The sequence below is a fragment of the Schistocerca serialis genome, chromosome 7 (assembly GCF_023864345.2).
Source record: "Schistocerca serialis cubense isolate TAMUIC-IGC-003099 chromosome 7, iqSchSeri2.2, whole genome shotgun sequence".
Lineage (NCBI taxonomy): Eukaryota > Metazoa > Arthropoda > Insecta > Orthoptera > Acrididae > Schistocerca > Schistocerca serialis.
Genome location: NC_064644.1, coordinates 643,065,747 through 643,081,198, shown reverse-complemented (window position 1 = coordinate 643,081,198; position 15,452 = coordinate 643,065,747).

The window sequence follows — 15,452 nt, the reverse complement described above, 5'->3', positions numbered from 1 at the left end:
TACTTAAGTCGGCATTGTGCGTCTTCTATTTAATTCCGACGCTATTTCTGTGTTTCGTCGTCAATAAGAAGGTCCAAGTTACACAATAAACCTGAAGTGAAGCATCGGAATCTTCAACTAGCGTCACTGGAATGGTTCATAACATAAACAGTAAGAAGAGTCAGTCTTCTTGTACTTAAGTCGGCATTGTGCCTTTTGTATTTAATTCTGATGCAATTTCTGTGTTTCGTCATCAATAAGAATATCCAAGTTATTCAGCGAACCTGAAGTGAAGCATCGGAATCTATAACTAGTGTCACAGGAATGGTTCAAACATAGTCAGTAAGAAGAGTCAGTCTTCTTGTACTTAAGTCGGCATTGTGCCTTTTCTATTTAATTCCGATGCAATTTCGGTGTTTCATCGTCAATAAGAAGGTTCAAGCGATACAGTAAACCTGGAGTGAAGCATCGGAATCTATAACTAGTGTCACAGGAATGGTTCAAATCATAGACAGTAAGAAGAGTCAGTCTTCTTCTACTTAAGTCGGCATAGTGCCATTTGTATTTAATTCCGATGCCATTTCTGTGTTTCATCGTCAATAAGAAGGTCCAAGGGATACAGTAAACCTGAAGTGAAGCATCGGAATCTATAACTAGTGTCACAGGAATGGTTCAAAACATAGACAGTAGGAGGAGTCAGTCTTCTTGTACTTAAGTCGGCATTGTGCCTTTTGTATTTAATTCCGATGCAATTTATGTGTTTCATCGTCAATATCAAGGTCCAAGGGATACAGTAATCCTGAAGTGAAGCAACGGAATCTATAACTAGTGTCACAGGAATGGTTCAAACCATAGTCAGTGAGAAGAGTCGGTCTTCTTGTACTTAAGTCGGCATTGTGCCTTTTCTATTTAATTCCGATGCAATTTCGGTGTTTCATCGTCAATAAGAAGGTTCAAGCGATACAGTAAATCTGGAGTGAAGCATCGGAATCTATAACTAGTGTCACAGGAATGGTTCAAAGCATAGACAGTAAGAAGAGTCAGTCTTCTTCTACTTAAGTCGGCATTTTGCCTTTTGTATTTAATTCCGATGCAATTTTTGTATTTCATCGACAATAAGAAGGTCCAAGGGATTTAGTAAACCTGAAGTGAAGCATCGGAATCTAAAACTAGTGTCACAGGAATGGCTCCAAACAAAGACAGTAGGAAGAGTCAGTCTTCTTGCACTTAAGTCGGCATTGTGCCTATTGTGTTTAATTCCGATGCAATTTCTGTGTTTTATCGTCAATAAGAAGGTCAGAGGGATACAGTAACCCTGAAGTGAAGCATCGGAATCTATGACTAGTGTCACAGAAATGGTTCAAAACATAGACAGTAGGAAGAGTCAGTCTTCTTGTACTTAAGTCGGCATTGTGCCTTTTGTATTTAATTCCGATGCAATTTCTGTGTTTCATCGTCAATAAGAAGGTCCAAGGGATACAGTAAACCTGAAGTCAAGCATCGGAATCTATAACTAGTGACACAGGAATGGTTCAAAACATAGTCAGTAAGAAGAGTCAGTCATCTTGTACTTAAGTCGGCATAGTGCCATTTCTATTTAATACCGATGCAATTTCTGTGTTTCATCGTCAATAAGAAGGTCCAAGGGATACACTAAACCTGAAGCATCGGAAGCTATAACTAGTGTCACAGGAATGGTTCAAAACATAGACAGTAAGAAAAGTCAGTCTTCTTGTACTAAAGTCGGCATTATGCCTTTTCTATTTAATTCCGAGGCAACTTCCGTGTTTCATCGTCAATAAGAAGGTCTGAGGGATACAGTAAACCTGAAGTGAAGCATCGGAATCTATAACTAGTGTCACAGGAATGGTTCAAAACATAGTCAGTAAGAAGAGTCGTCTTCTTGTCCTTAAGTCGGCATTGTGCCTTTTGTATTTAATTCCGGTGCAATTTCTGTGTTTCATCGTCAATAAGAAGGTGCAAGGGATACAGTAAACCTGGAGTGAAGCATCGGAATCTATAACTAGTGTCACAGGAATGGTTCAAAACAGAGACAGTAAGAAGAGTCAGCCTTCTTGTACTTAAGTCGGCATTGTGCCATTTGTATTTAATTCCGATGCAATTTCTGTGTTTCATCGTCAATAAGAAGGTCCAAGGGATACAGTAAACCTGAAGTGAATCATCGGAATCTATAACTAGTGTCACAGGAATGGTTCAAAACATAGTCAGTAAGAAGAATCAGTCTTCATGTACTTAAGTCGGCATTGTGCCTTTTGTATTTAATTCCGATGCAATTTCATTCTTTCATCGTTAATAAGAAGGTCCAAGGGATACAGTAAACCTGAAGTGAAGCATCGGAATCTATAACTAGTGTCAATGGAATGGTTCAAACATAGACAGTAGGAAGAGTCAGTCTTCATGTACTTATGTAGGCATTGTGCCTTTTGTATTTAATTCCGAGGCAATTTCTGTGTTTCATCGTCAATAAGAAGGTCCAAGGGATACAGTAAACCTGAAGTGAAGCATCGGAATCTATAACTAGTGTCACAGGAATGGTTCAAAACATAGACAGAAAGAAGAGTCAGTCTTCTTGTACTTAAGTCGGCATTGTGCCCTTTGTATTTAATTCCGATGCAATTTCTGTTCCATCGTCAATAAGAAGGTCAGAGGGATACAGTAACCCTGAAGTGAAGCATCGGAATCTATAACTAGTGTCACAGAAATGGTTCAAAACATAGACAGTAAGATTAGTAAGTCTTCATGTACTTAAGTCGGAATTGTGCATTTTGTATTTAATTCCGATGCAATTTCTGTGTTTCATCGTCAATAAGAAGGTCAGACCGATACAGTAAACCTGATGTGCGGCATCGGAAACTATAACTAGTGTCACATGAATGGTTCACAACATAGACAGTCAGAAGAGTCAGTCTTCTTGTACTTGATTCGGCATTGTGCCTTGTGTATTAAATTCCGATGCTATTTCTGTGTTTCATCGTCAATAAGAAGGTCCAAGGGATACAGTAAACCTGAAGCCAAGCATCGGAATCTATAACTAGTGTCACAGGAATGGTTCAAAGCATAGACTGTAAGAAGAATCAGTCTTCTTGTACTTAAGTCGGCATTGTGCCTTTTCTATTTAATTATGATCCAATTTCTGTGTTTCATCGTCAATAAGTAGGTCAGAGGGATACAGTAAACTGAAGTGAAGCATCGAAATCTATAACTAGTGTCACAGGAATGGTTCAAAACATAGTCAGTAAGAAGAGTCAGTCTTCATGTACTTAAGTCGGAATTGTGCATTTTGTATTTAATTCCGATGCAATTTCATTGTTTCATCGTTAATAAGAAGGTCCAAGGGATACAGTAAACCTGAAGTGAGGCATCGGAATCAATAACTAGAGTCAAAGGAATGTTTCTAACATAGACAGTAAGTAGAGTCAGTCTTCTTGTACGTAAGTCGGCATTGTGCTTTTTGTATTTAGTTCCGAGGCAATTTCTGTGTTTAATCGTCAATAAGATGGTCCAAGGGATACAGTAAACCTGAAGTGAAGCATCGGAATCTATAACTAGTGTCACAGGAATGGTTCAAAACATAGACAGAAAGAAGAGTCAGTCTTCTTGTACTTAAGTCGGCATTGTGCCCTTTGTATTTAATTCCGATGCAATTTCTGTGTTTCATCGTCAATAAGTAGGTCAGAGGGATACAGTAACCCTGAAGTGAAGCATCGGAATCTATAACTAGTGTCACAGAAATGGTTCAAAACATAGACAGTAAGATTAGTAAGTCTTCATGTACTTAAGTCGGAATTGTGCATTTTGTATTTAATTCCGATGCAATTTCTGTGTTTCATCGTCAATAAGAAGGTCAGACCGATACAGTAAACCTGATGTGCGGCATCGGAAACTATAACTAGTGTCACATGAATGGTTCACAACATAGACAGTCAGAAGAGTCAGTCTTCTTGTACTTGATTCGGCATTGTGCCTTTTGTATTTAATTCCGATGCAATTTCTGTGTTTCATCGTCAATAAGAAGGTCCAAGGGATACACTAAACCTGGAGTGAAGCATCGGAATCTATTACTAGTGTCACAGGAATGGTTCAAAACATAGACAGTAAGAAAAGTCAGTCTTCTTGTACTAAAGTCGGCATTGTGCCGTTTGTATTTAATTCCGATGCAATTTCTGTGTTTCATAGTCAATAAGAAGGTCAGACCGATACAATAAACCTGATGTGCGGCATCGGAAACTATAACTAGTGTCACATGAATGGTTCACAACATAGACAGTCAGAAGAGTCAGTCTTCTTGTACTTGATTCGGCATTGTGCCTTGTGTATTAAATTCCGATGCAATTTATGTGTATCATCGTTAATAAGAAGGTCCAAGGGATACAGTAAATCTGAAGTGAAGCGTCGGAATCTATAACTAGTGTCACAGGAATGGTTCAAAACATAGACAGTAGGAAGAGTCAGTCTTCTTGTACTTAAGTCGGTATTGTGCCTCTTCTATTTAATTCCGACGCTATTTCTGTGTTTCGTCGTCAATAAGAAGGTCCAAGTTATACAATAAACCTGAAGTGAAGCATCGGAATCTACAACTAGCGTCACTGGAATGGTTCATAACATAAACAGTAAGAAGAGTCAGTCTTCTTGTTCTTAATTCGGCATTGTGCCTTTTGTATTTAATTCTGATGCAATTTCTGTGTTTCATCGTCAATAAGAATATCCAAGGGATTCAGCAAACCTGAAGTGAAGCATCGGAATCTATAACTAGTGTCACAGGAATGGTTCAAAACATAGTCAGTAAGAAGAGTCAGTCTTCTTGTACTTAAGTCGGCATTGTGCCTTTTGTATTTAATTCCGATGCCATTTCTGTGTTTATCGCCAATAAGAAGGTCCAAGGGATACAGTAAACCTGAAGTGAAGCATCGGAATCCATAACTAGTGTCACAGGAATGGTTCATAACATAGACAGTACGAGAAGTCAGTCATCTTGTACTTAAGTCGGCATTGTGCCTTTTGTATTTAATTCCGATGCAATTTATGTGTTTCATCGTCAATAAGAAGGTCCAAGGGATACAGTACACCTGAAGTGAAGCACCGGAATCGATAACTAGTGTCACAGGAATGGTTCAAGACATAGACAGTGAGAAGAGTCGGACTTCTTGTACTTAAGTCGGCATTGTGCCTTTTCTATTTAATTCCGATGCAATTTCTGAGTTTCATCGTCAATAAGAAGTACCAAGGGATACAGTAAACCTGGAGTGAAGCATCGGAATCTGTAACTAGTGTCACAGGTATGGTTCAAAACATAGACAGTAAGAAGAGTCAGTCTTCTTGTACTTAAGTCGGCATTGTGCCTTTTGTATTTAAATCCAATACAATTTCTGTGTTTCATCATCACTAAGAAGGTCAGAGGGATACAGTAAACCTGAAGTGAAGCATCGGAATCTATAACTAGTGTCACAGGAATCGTTCAAAACATAGTCAGCAAGGAGAGTCAGTCTTCACGTACTTAAGTCCTCATTGTGCCTTTTGTATTTAATTCCGAAGCAATTTCGGTGTTTCATCGTCAATAAGAAGGTCCAAGCGATACAGTAAACCTGGAGTGAAGAATCGGAATCTATAACTAGTGTCACAGGAATGGTTCAAAGCGTAGACAGTAAGAAGAGTCAGTCTTCTTCTACTTAAGTCGGCATTGTGCCTTTTGTATTTAATTCCGATGCAATTTTTGTGTTTCATCGTCAATAAGAAGGTCCAAGCGATACAGTAAACCTGGAGTGAAGCATCGGAATCTATAACTAGTGTCTCAGGAATGGTTCAAAGCGTAGACAGTAAGAAGAGTCTGTCTTCTTGTACTTAAGTCGGCATTGTGCCTTTTCTATTTAATTCCGATCCAATTTCTGTGTTTCATCGTCAGTAAGAAGGTGAGAGGGATACAGTAAACCTGAGGTGAAGCGTCGGAATCTATAACTAGAATCACAGGAATGGTTCATAACATAGTCAGTAAGGACAATATGTCTTCTTGTACTTAAGTCGGCATTGTGCATTTTCTATTTAATTGTGATGCAATTTCCGTGTTTCATCCCCAATAAGAAGGTCCAAGGGATACAGTAAACCTGAAGTGAAGCATCGGAATCTGTAACTAGTGTCACAGGAATGGTTCAAAACATAGACAGTAAGAAGAGTCAGTCTTCTTGTACTTAAGTCAGCATTGTGCCTTTTCTATTTAATTCCGATGCAATTTCTGTGTTTCATCGTCAATAAGAAGGTCAAAGGGATACAGATAACCGGAGGTGAAGCATCGGAATCTGTAACTAGTGCCTCAGGAATGGTTCAAAACATAGACAGTAGGAAGAGTCAGTCTTCTTGTACTTAAGTCGGCATTGTGCCTTTTGTATTTAATTCCGTGCAATTTATGTGTATCATCGTTAATAAGAAAGTCCAAGGGATACAGTAAACCTGAAGTGAAGCGTCGGAATCTATAACTAGTGTCACAGGAATGGTACAAAACATAGACAGTAGTAAGAGATAGTCTTCTTGTACTTAAGTCGGCATTGTGCCTCTTCTATTTAATTCCGACGCTATTTCTGTGTTTCGTCGTCAATAAGAAGGTCCAAGTTATACAATAAACCTGAAGTGAAGCATCGGAATCTTCAACTAGCGTCACTGGAATGGTTCATAACATAAACAGTAAGAAGAGTCAGTCTTCTTGTACTTAAGTCGGCATTGTGCCTTTTGTTTTTAATTCTGAGGCAATTTCTGTGTTTCGTCATCAATAAGAATATCCAAGGGATTCAGCGAACCTGAAGTGAAGCATCGGAATCTATAACTAATGTCACAGGAATGGTTCAAACATAGTCAGTAAGAAGAGTCAGTCTTCTTGTACTTAAGTCGGCATTGTGCCTTTTGTATTTAATTCCGATGCCATTTCTGTGTTTCATCGTCAATAAGAAGGTCCAAGGGATACAGTAAACCTGGAGTGAAGCATCGGAATCTATAACTAGTGTCCCAGGAATGTTTCAAAACATAGACAGTAGGAGGAGTCAGTCATCTTGTACTTAAGTCGGCATTGTGCCTTTTGTATTTAATTCCGATGCAATTTTTGTGTTTCATCGTCAATAACAAGGTCCAAGGGATACAGTAATCCTGAAGTGAAGCATCGGAATCTAAAACTAGTGTCACAGGAATGGCTCCAAACATAGACAGTAGGAAGAGTCAGTCTTCTTGCACTTAAGTCGGCATTGTGCCTTTTGTATTTAATTCCGATGCAATTTCTGTGTTTTATCGTCAATAAGAAGGTCAGAGGGATACAGTAACCCTGAAGTGAAGCATCGGAATCTATGACTAGTGTCACAGAAATGGTTCAAAACATAGACAGTAGGAAGAGTCAGTCTTCTTGTACTTAAGTCGGCATTGTGCCTTTTCTACTTAATTCCGATGCAATTTCAGTGTATTATCGTCAATAAGAAGGTCCAAGGGATACAGTACACCTGAAGTGAAGCATCGGAATCTATAACTAGTGTCAATGGAATGGTTCAAAACATAGACAGTAAGAAGAGTCTGTCTTCTTGTACTTAAGTCGGCATTGTGCCTTTTGTATCTAATTCCGGTGCAATTTCTGTGTTTCATCGTCAATAAGAAGGTCAGAGGGATACAGTAAACCTGAAGTGAAGCATCGGAATCTTTAACTAGTGTCTCAGGAATGGTTCAAAACATAGACAGTGGGAACAGTCAGTCTTCTTGTACTTATGTCGGAATTGTGCCTTATGTATTTAATTCCGAAGCAATTTCTGTGTTTCATCGTCAATAAGAAGGTCAGAAGGATACAGTATAACTGAAATGAAGCATCGGAATCTAAAATTAGTGTCACAGGTATGGTTCAAATCATAGACAGTAGGAAGAGTCAGTCTTCTTGTACATAATTCGGCATTATGCCTCTTGTATTTAATTCCGATGCAATTTCGGAGTTTCATCGTCAATAAGAAGGTCCAAGGGATAGAGTAAACCTGAAGGAAGCATCGGAATCTATAACAAGTGTCACAGGAATGGTTCAAAACATAGTCAGTAGGAAGAGTCAGTCTTCTTGTACTTAAGTCGGCATTGTGCCTTTTCTATTTAATTCTGATGCAATTTCTGTGTTTCATCGTCAATAAGAAGGTCCAAGGGATACACTAAACCTGGAGTGAAGCATCGGAATCTATTACTAGTGTCACAGGAATGGTTCAAATCATAGACAGTAAGAAAAGTCAGTCTTCTTGTACTAAAGTCGGCATTGTGCCTTTTCTATTTAATTCCGAGGCAACTTCCGTGTTTCATCGTCAATAAGAAGGTCAGAGGGATACAGTAAACCTGAAGTGAAGCATCGGAATCTATAACTAGTGTCACAGGAATGGTTCAAAACATAGTCAGTAAGAAGAGTCGTCTTCTTGTCCTTAAGTCGGCATTGTGCCTTTGTATTTAATTCCGGTGCAATTTCTGTGTTTCATCATCAATAAGAAGGTGCAAGGGATACAGTAAACCTGGAGTGAAGCATCGGAATCAATAACTAGTGTCACAGGAATGGTTCAAAACAGAGACAGTAAGAAGAGTCAGCCTTCTTGTACTTAAGTCGGCATTGTGCCATTTGTATTTAATTCCGATGCAATTTCTGTGTTTCATCGTCAATAAGAAGGTCCAAGGGATACAGTAAACCTGAAGTGAAGCATCGGAATCTATAACTAGTGTCAATGGAATGGTTCAAACATAGACAGTAGGAAGAGTCAGTCTTCATGTACTTATGTCGGCATTGTGCCTTTTGTATTTAATTCCGAGGCAATTTCCGTGTTTCATCGTCAATAAGAAGGTCCAAGGGATACAGTAAACCTGAAGTGAAGCATCGGAATCTATAACTAGTGTCACAGGAATGGTTCAAAACATAGACAGAAAGAAGAGTCAGTCTTCTTGTACTTAAGTCGGCATTGTGCCCTTTGTATTTAATTCCGATGCAATTTCTGTGTTTCATCGTCAATAAGTAGGTCAGAGGGATACAGTAACCCTGAAGTGAAGCATCGGAATCTATAACTAGTGTCACAGAAATGGTTCAAAACATAGACAGTAAGATTAGTCAATCTTCATGTACTTAAGTCGGAATTGTGCATTTTGTATTTAATTCCGATGCAATTTCTGTGTTTCATCGTCAATAAGAAGGTCAGACCGATACAGTAAACCTGATGTGCGGCATCGGAAACTATAACTAGTGTCACATGAATGGTTCACAAGATAGACAGTCAGAAGAGTCAGTCTTCTTGTACTTGATTCGGCATTGTGCCTTGTGTATTAAATTCCGATGCTATTTCTGTGTTTCATCGTCAATAAGAAGGTCCAAGGGATACAGTAAACCTGAAGCCAACCATCGGAATCTATAACTAGTGTCACAGGAATGGTTCAAAGCATAGACTGTAAGAAGAATCAGTCTTCTTGTACTTAAGTCGGCATTGTGCCTTTTCTATTTAATTATGATCCAATTTCTGTGTTTCATCGTCAATAAGTAGGTCAGAGGGATACAGTAAACTGAAGTGCAGCATCGGAATCTATAACTAGTGTCACAGGAATGGTTCAAAACATAGTCAGTAAGAAGAGTCAGTCTTCATGTACTTAAGTCGGAATTGTGCATTCTGTATTTAATTCCGATGCAATTTCATTGTTTCATCGTTAATAAGAAGGTCCAAGGGATACAGTAAACCTGAAGTGAGGCATCGGAATCAATAACTAGTGTCAAAGGAATGGTTCAAAACATAGACAGTAGGAAGAGTCAGTCTTCTTGTACTTAAGTCGGCATTGTGCCTTTTGTATTTAATTCCGTGCAATTTATGTGTATCATCGTTAATAAAAAAGTCCAAGGGATACAGTAAACCTGAAGTGAAGCGTCGGAATCTATAACTAGTGTCACAGGAATGGTACAAAACATAGACAGTAGGAAGAGATAGTCTTCTTGTACTTAAGTCGGCATTGTGCCTCTTCTATTTAATTCCGACGCTATTTCTGTGTTTCGTCGTCAATAAGAAGGTCCAAGTTATACAATAAACCTGAAGTGAAGCATCGGAATCTTCAACTAGCGTCACTGGAATGGTTCATAACATAAACAGTAAGAAGAGTCAGTCTTCTTGTACTTAAGTCGGCATTGTGCCTTTTGTTTTTAATTCTGATGCAATTTCTGTGTTTCGTCATCAATAAGAATATCCAAGGGATTCAGCGAACCTGAAGTGAAGCATCGGAATCTATAACTAATGTCACAGGAATGGTTCAAACATAGTCAGTAAGAAGAGTCAGTCTTCTTGTACTTAAGTCGGCATTGTGCCTTTTGTATTTAATTCCGATGCCATTTCTGTGTTTCATCGTCAATAAGAAGGTCCAAGGGATACAGTAAACCTGGAGTGAAGCATCGGAATCTATAACTAGTGTCCCAGGAATGTTTCAAAACATAGACAGTAGGAGGAGTCAGTCATCTTGTACTTAAGTCGGCATTGTGCCTTTTGTATTTAATTCCGATGCAATTTTTGTGTTTCATCGTCAATAACAAGGTCCAAGGGATACAGTAATCCTGAAGTGAAGCATCGGAATTTAAAACTAGTGTCACAGGAATGGCTCCAAGCATAGACAGTAGGAAGAGTCAGTCTTCTTGCACTTAAGTCGGCATTGTGCCTTTTGTATTTAATTCCGATGCAATTTCTGTGTTTTATCGTCAATAAGAAGGTCAGAGGGATACAGTAACCCTGAAGTGAAGCATCGGAATCTATGACTAGTGTCACAGAAATGGTTCAAAACATAGACAGTAGGAAGAGTCAGTCTTCTTGTACTTAAGTCGGCATTGTGCCTTTTCTACTTAATTCCGATGCAATTTCAGTGTATGATCGTCAATAAGAAGGTCCAAGGGATACAGTACACCTGAAGTGAAGCATCGGAATCTATAACTAGTGTCAATGGAATGGTTCAAAACATAGACAGTAAGAAGAGTCTGTCTTCTTGTACTTAAGTCGGCATTGTGCCTTTTGTATCTAATTCCGGTGCAATTTCTGTGTTTCATCGTCAATAAGAAGGTCAGAGGGATACAGTAAACCTGCAGTGAAGCATCGGAATCTTTAACTAGTGTCTCAGGAATGGTTCAAAACATAGACAGTGGGAACAGTCAGTCTTCTTGTACTTATGTCGGCATTGTGCCTTATGTATTTAATTGCGAAGCAATTTCTGTGTTTCATCGTCAATAAGAAGGTCAGAAGGATACAGTATAACTGAAATGAAGCATCGGAATCTAAAATTAGTGTCACAGGTATGGTTCAAATCATAGACAGTAGGAAGAGTCAGTCTTCTTGTACATAATTCGGCATTATGCCTCTTGTATTTAATTCCGATGCAATTTCGGAGTTTCATCGTCAATAAGAAGGTCCAAGGGATAGAGAAAACCTGAAGGAAGCATCGGAATCTATAACAAGTGTCACAGGAATGGTTCAAAACATAGTCAGTAGGAAGAGTCAGTCTTCTTGTACTTAAGTCGGCATTGTGCCTTTGTATTTAATTCCGGTGCAATTTCTGTGTTTCATCATCAATAAGAAGGTGCAAGGGATACAGTAAACCTGGAGTGAAGCATCGGAATCAATAACTAGTGTCACAGGAATGGTTCAAAACAGAGACAGTAAGAAAAGTCAGTCTTCTTGTACTAAAGTCGGCATTGTGCCTTTTCTATTTAATTCCGAGGCAACTTCCGTGTTTCATCGTCAATAAGAAGGTCAGAGGGATACAGTAAACCTGAAGTGAAGCATCGGAATCTATAACTAGTGTCACAGGAATGGTTCAAAACATAGTCAGTAAGAAGAGTCGTCTTCTTGTCCTTAAGTCGGCATTGTGCCTTTGTATTTAATTCCGGTGCAATTTCTGTGTTTCATCATCAATAAGAAGGTGCAAGGGATACAGTAAACCTGGAGTGAAGCATCGGAATCAATAACTAGTGTCACAGGAATGGTTCAAAACAGAGACAGTAAGAAGAGTCAGCCTTCTTGTACTTAAGTCGGCATTGTGCCATTTGTATTTAATTCCGATGCAATTTCTGTGTTTCATCGTCAATAAGAAGGTCCAAGGGATACAGTAAACCTGAAGTGAAGCATCGGAATCTATAACTAGTGTCAATGGAATGGTTCAAACATAGACAGTAGGAAGAGTCAGTCTTCATGTACTTATGTCGGCATTGTGCCTTTTGTATTTAATTCCGAGGCAATTTCCGTGTTTCATCGTCAATAAGAAGGTCCAAGGGATACAGTAAACCTGAAGTGAAGCATCGGAATCTATAACTAGTGTCACAGGAATGGTTCAAAACATAGACAGAAAGAAGAGTCAGTCTTCTTGTACTTAAGTCGGCATTGTGCCCTTTGTATTTAATTCCGATGCAATTTCTGTGTTTCATCGTCAATAAGTAGGTCAGAGGGATACAGTAACCCTGAAGTGAAGCATCGGAATCTATAACTAGTGTCACAGAAATGGTTCAAAACATAGACAGTAAGATTAGTCAATCTTCATGTACTTAAGTCGGAATTGTGCATTTTGTATTTAATTCCGATGCAATTTCTGTGTTTCATCGTCAATAAGAAGGTCAGACCGATACAGTAAACCTGATGTGCGGCATCGGAAACTATAACTAGTGTCACATGAATGGTTCACAAGATAGACAGTCAGAAGAGTCAGTCTTCTTGTACTTGATTCGGCATTGTGCCTTGTGTATTAAATTCCGATGCTATTTCTGTGTTTCATCGTCAATAAGAAGGTCCAAGGGATACAGTAAACCTGAAGCCAACCATCGGAATCTATAACTAGTGTCACAGGAATGGTTCAAAGCATAGACTGTAAGAAGAATCAGTCTTCTTGTACTTAAGTCGGCATTGTGCCTTTTCTATTTAATTATGATCCAATTTCTGTGTTTCATCGTCAATAAGTAGGTCAGAGGGATACAGTAAACTGAAGTGCAGCATCGGAATCTATAACTAGTGTCACAGGAATGGTTCAAAACATAGTCAGTAAGAAGAGTCAGTCTTCATGTACTTAAGTCGGAATTGTGCATTCTGTATTTAATTCCGATGCAATTTCATTGTTTCATCGTTAATAAGAAGGTCCAAGGGATACAGTAAACCTGAAGTGAGGCATCGGAATCAATAACTAGTGTCAAAGGAATGTTTCAAACATAGACAGTATGTAGAGTCAGTCATCATGTACTTAAGTCGGCATTGTGCATTTTGTATTTAATTCCGATGCAATTTCTGTGTTTCATCGTCAATAAGAATGTCAGACCGATACAGTAAACCTGAAGTGAGGCATCGGAATCTATAACTAGTGGCACAGGAATGGTTCACAACATAGACAGTCAGAAGAGTCAGTCTTCTTGTACTTGAGTCGGCATTGTGCCTTTTGTATTACATTCCGATGCTATTTCTGTGTTTCATCGTCAATAAGAAGGTCCAAGGGATACAGTAAACCTGAAGTCAAGCATCGGAATCTGTAACTAGTGTCACAGGAATGGTTCAAAGCATAGACAGTAAGAAGAGTCAGTCTTCTTGTACTTAAGTCGGCATTGTGCCTTTTCAATTTAATTCCGGTCCAATTTCTGTGTTTCATCGTCAATAAGAAGGTCAGAGGGATACAGTAAACCTGAAGTGAAGCATCGGAATCTATAACCAGTGTCACAGGAATGGTGCCAAACATAGTCAGTAACAAGAGTCAGTCTTTTTGTACTTAAGTCGGCATTGTGCCCTTTGTATTTAATTCCGATGTAATTTCTGTGTTTCATCGCCAATAAGAAGGTCCAAATGATAGAGTAAACCTGACGTGAAGCATCGGAATCTATATCTAGTGTCACAGGAGTGGTTCAAAACATAGACAGTAAGGAGAGTCAGTATTCTTGTACTTAAGTCGGTATTGTGCCTTTTGTATTTAATTCCGTTGCAATTTCTGTGTTTCATCGTCAATAAGGTCAGAGGGATACAGTAAAAATGAGGTGAAGCATCGGAATCTATACCTAGTGTCACAGGAATGGTTCAAAACATAGTCAGTAAGAAGAGTCGTCTTCTTGTCCTTAAGTCGGCACTGTGCCTTTTGTATTTAATTCCGGTGCAATTTCTGTGTTTCATCGTCAATACGAAGGTGCAAGGGATACAGTAAACCTGGAGTGAAGCATCGGAATCTATAACTAGTGTCACAGGAGTGGTTCAAAACAGAGACAGTATGAAGAGTCAGCCTTCTTGTACTTAAGTCGGCATTGTGCCATTTGTAATTAATTCCGATGCAATTTCTGTGTTTCATCGTCAATAAGAAGGTCCAAGGGATACAGTAAACCTGAAGTGAATCTTCGGAATCTATAACTAGTGTCACAGAAATGGTTCAAAACATAGACAGTAAGATTAGTCAGTCTTCATGTACTTAAGTCGGCATTGTGCATTTTGTATTTAATTCCGATGCAATTTCTGTGTTTCATCGTCAATAAGAAGGTCAGACCGATACAGTAAACCTGATGTGCGGCATCGGAAACTATAACTAGTGTCACATGAATGGTTCACAACATAGGCAGTCAGAAGAGTCAGTCTTCTTGTACTTGAGTCGGCATTGTGCCTTGTGTATTAAATTCCGATGCTATTTCCAAGTTTCATCGTCAATAAGAAGGTCCAAGGGATAGAGTAAACCTGAAGCCAAGCATCGGAATCTATAACTAGTGTCACAGGAATGGTTCAAAGCATAGACTGTAAGAAGAATCAGTCTTCTTGTACTTAAGTCGGCATTGTGCCTTTTCTATTTAATTATGATCCAATTTCTGTGTTTCATCGTCAATAAGAAGGTCAGAGGGATACAGTAAACTGAAGTGAAGCATCGGAATCTATAACTAGTGTCACAGGAATGGTTCAATACATAGTCAGTAAGAAGAGTCAGTCTTTTTGTATCTAAGTCGCCATTGTGCCTTTTGTATTTAATTCCCATGTAATTTCTGTGTTTCATCGTCAATAAGAAGGTCCAAATGATACAGTAAACCTGAAGTGAAGCATCGGAATCTATATCTAGTCTCACAGGAGTGGTTCAAAACATAGACAGTAGGAAGAGTCAGTCTTCTTGTACTTAAGTCCGTATTGTGCCTTTTGTATTTAATTCCGATGCAATTTCTGTGTTTCATCGTCAATAAGGTCAGAGGCATACAGTAAAAATGAAGTGAAGCATCGGAATCTATAGCTAGTGTCACAGGAATGTTTCAAAACATAGACAGTAAGAAGAGTCTGTCTTCTTGTACTTAAGTCGGCATTGTGCCTTTTGTATTTAATTCCGGTGCAATTTCAGTGTTTCATCGTCAATAACAAGGTGAGGGATACAGTAAACCTGAAGTGAAGCATTGGAATCTTCAACTAGTGTCTCAGGAATTTTTCAAAACATAGACAGTGGGAACAGTCAGTCTTCTTGTACTTAAGTCG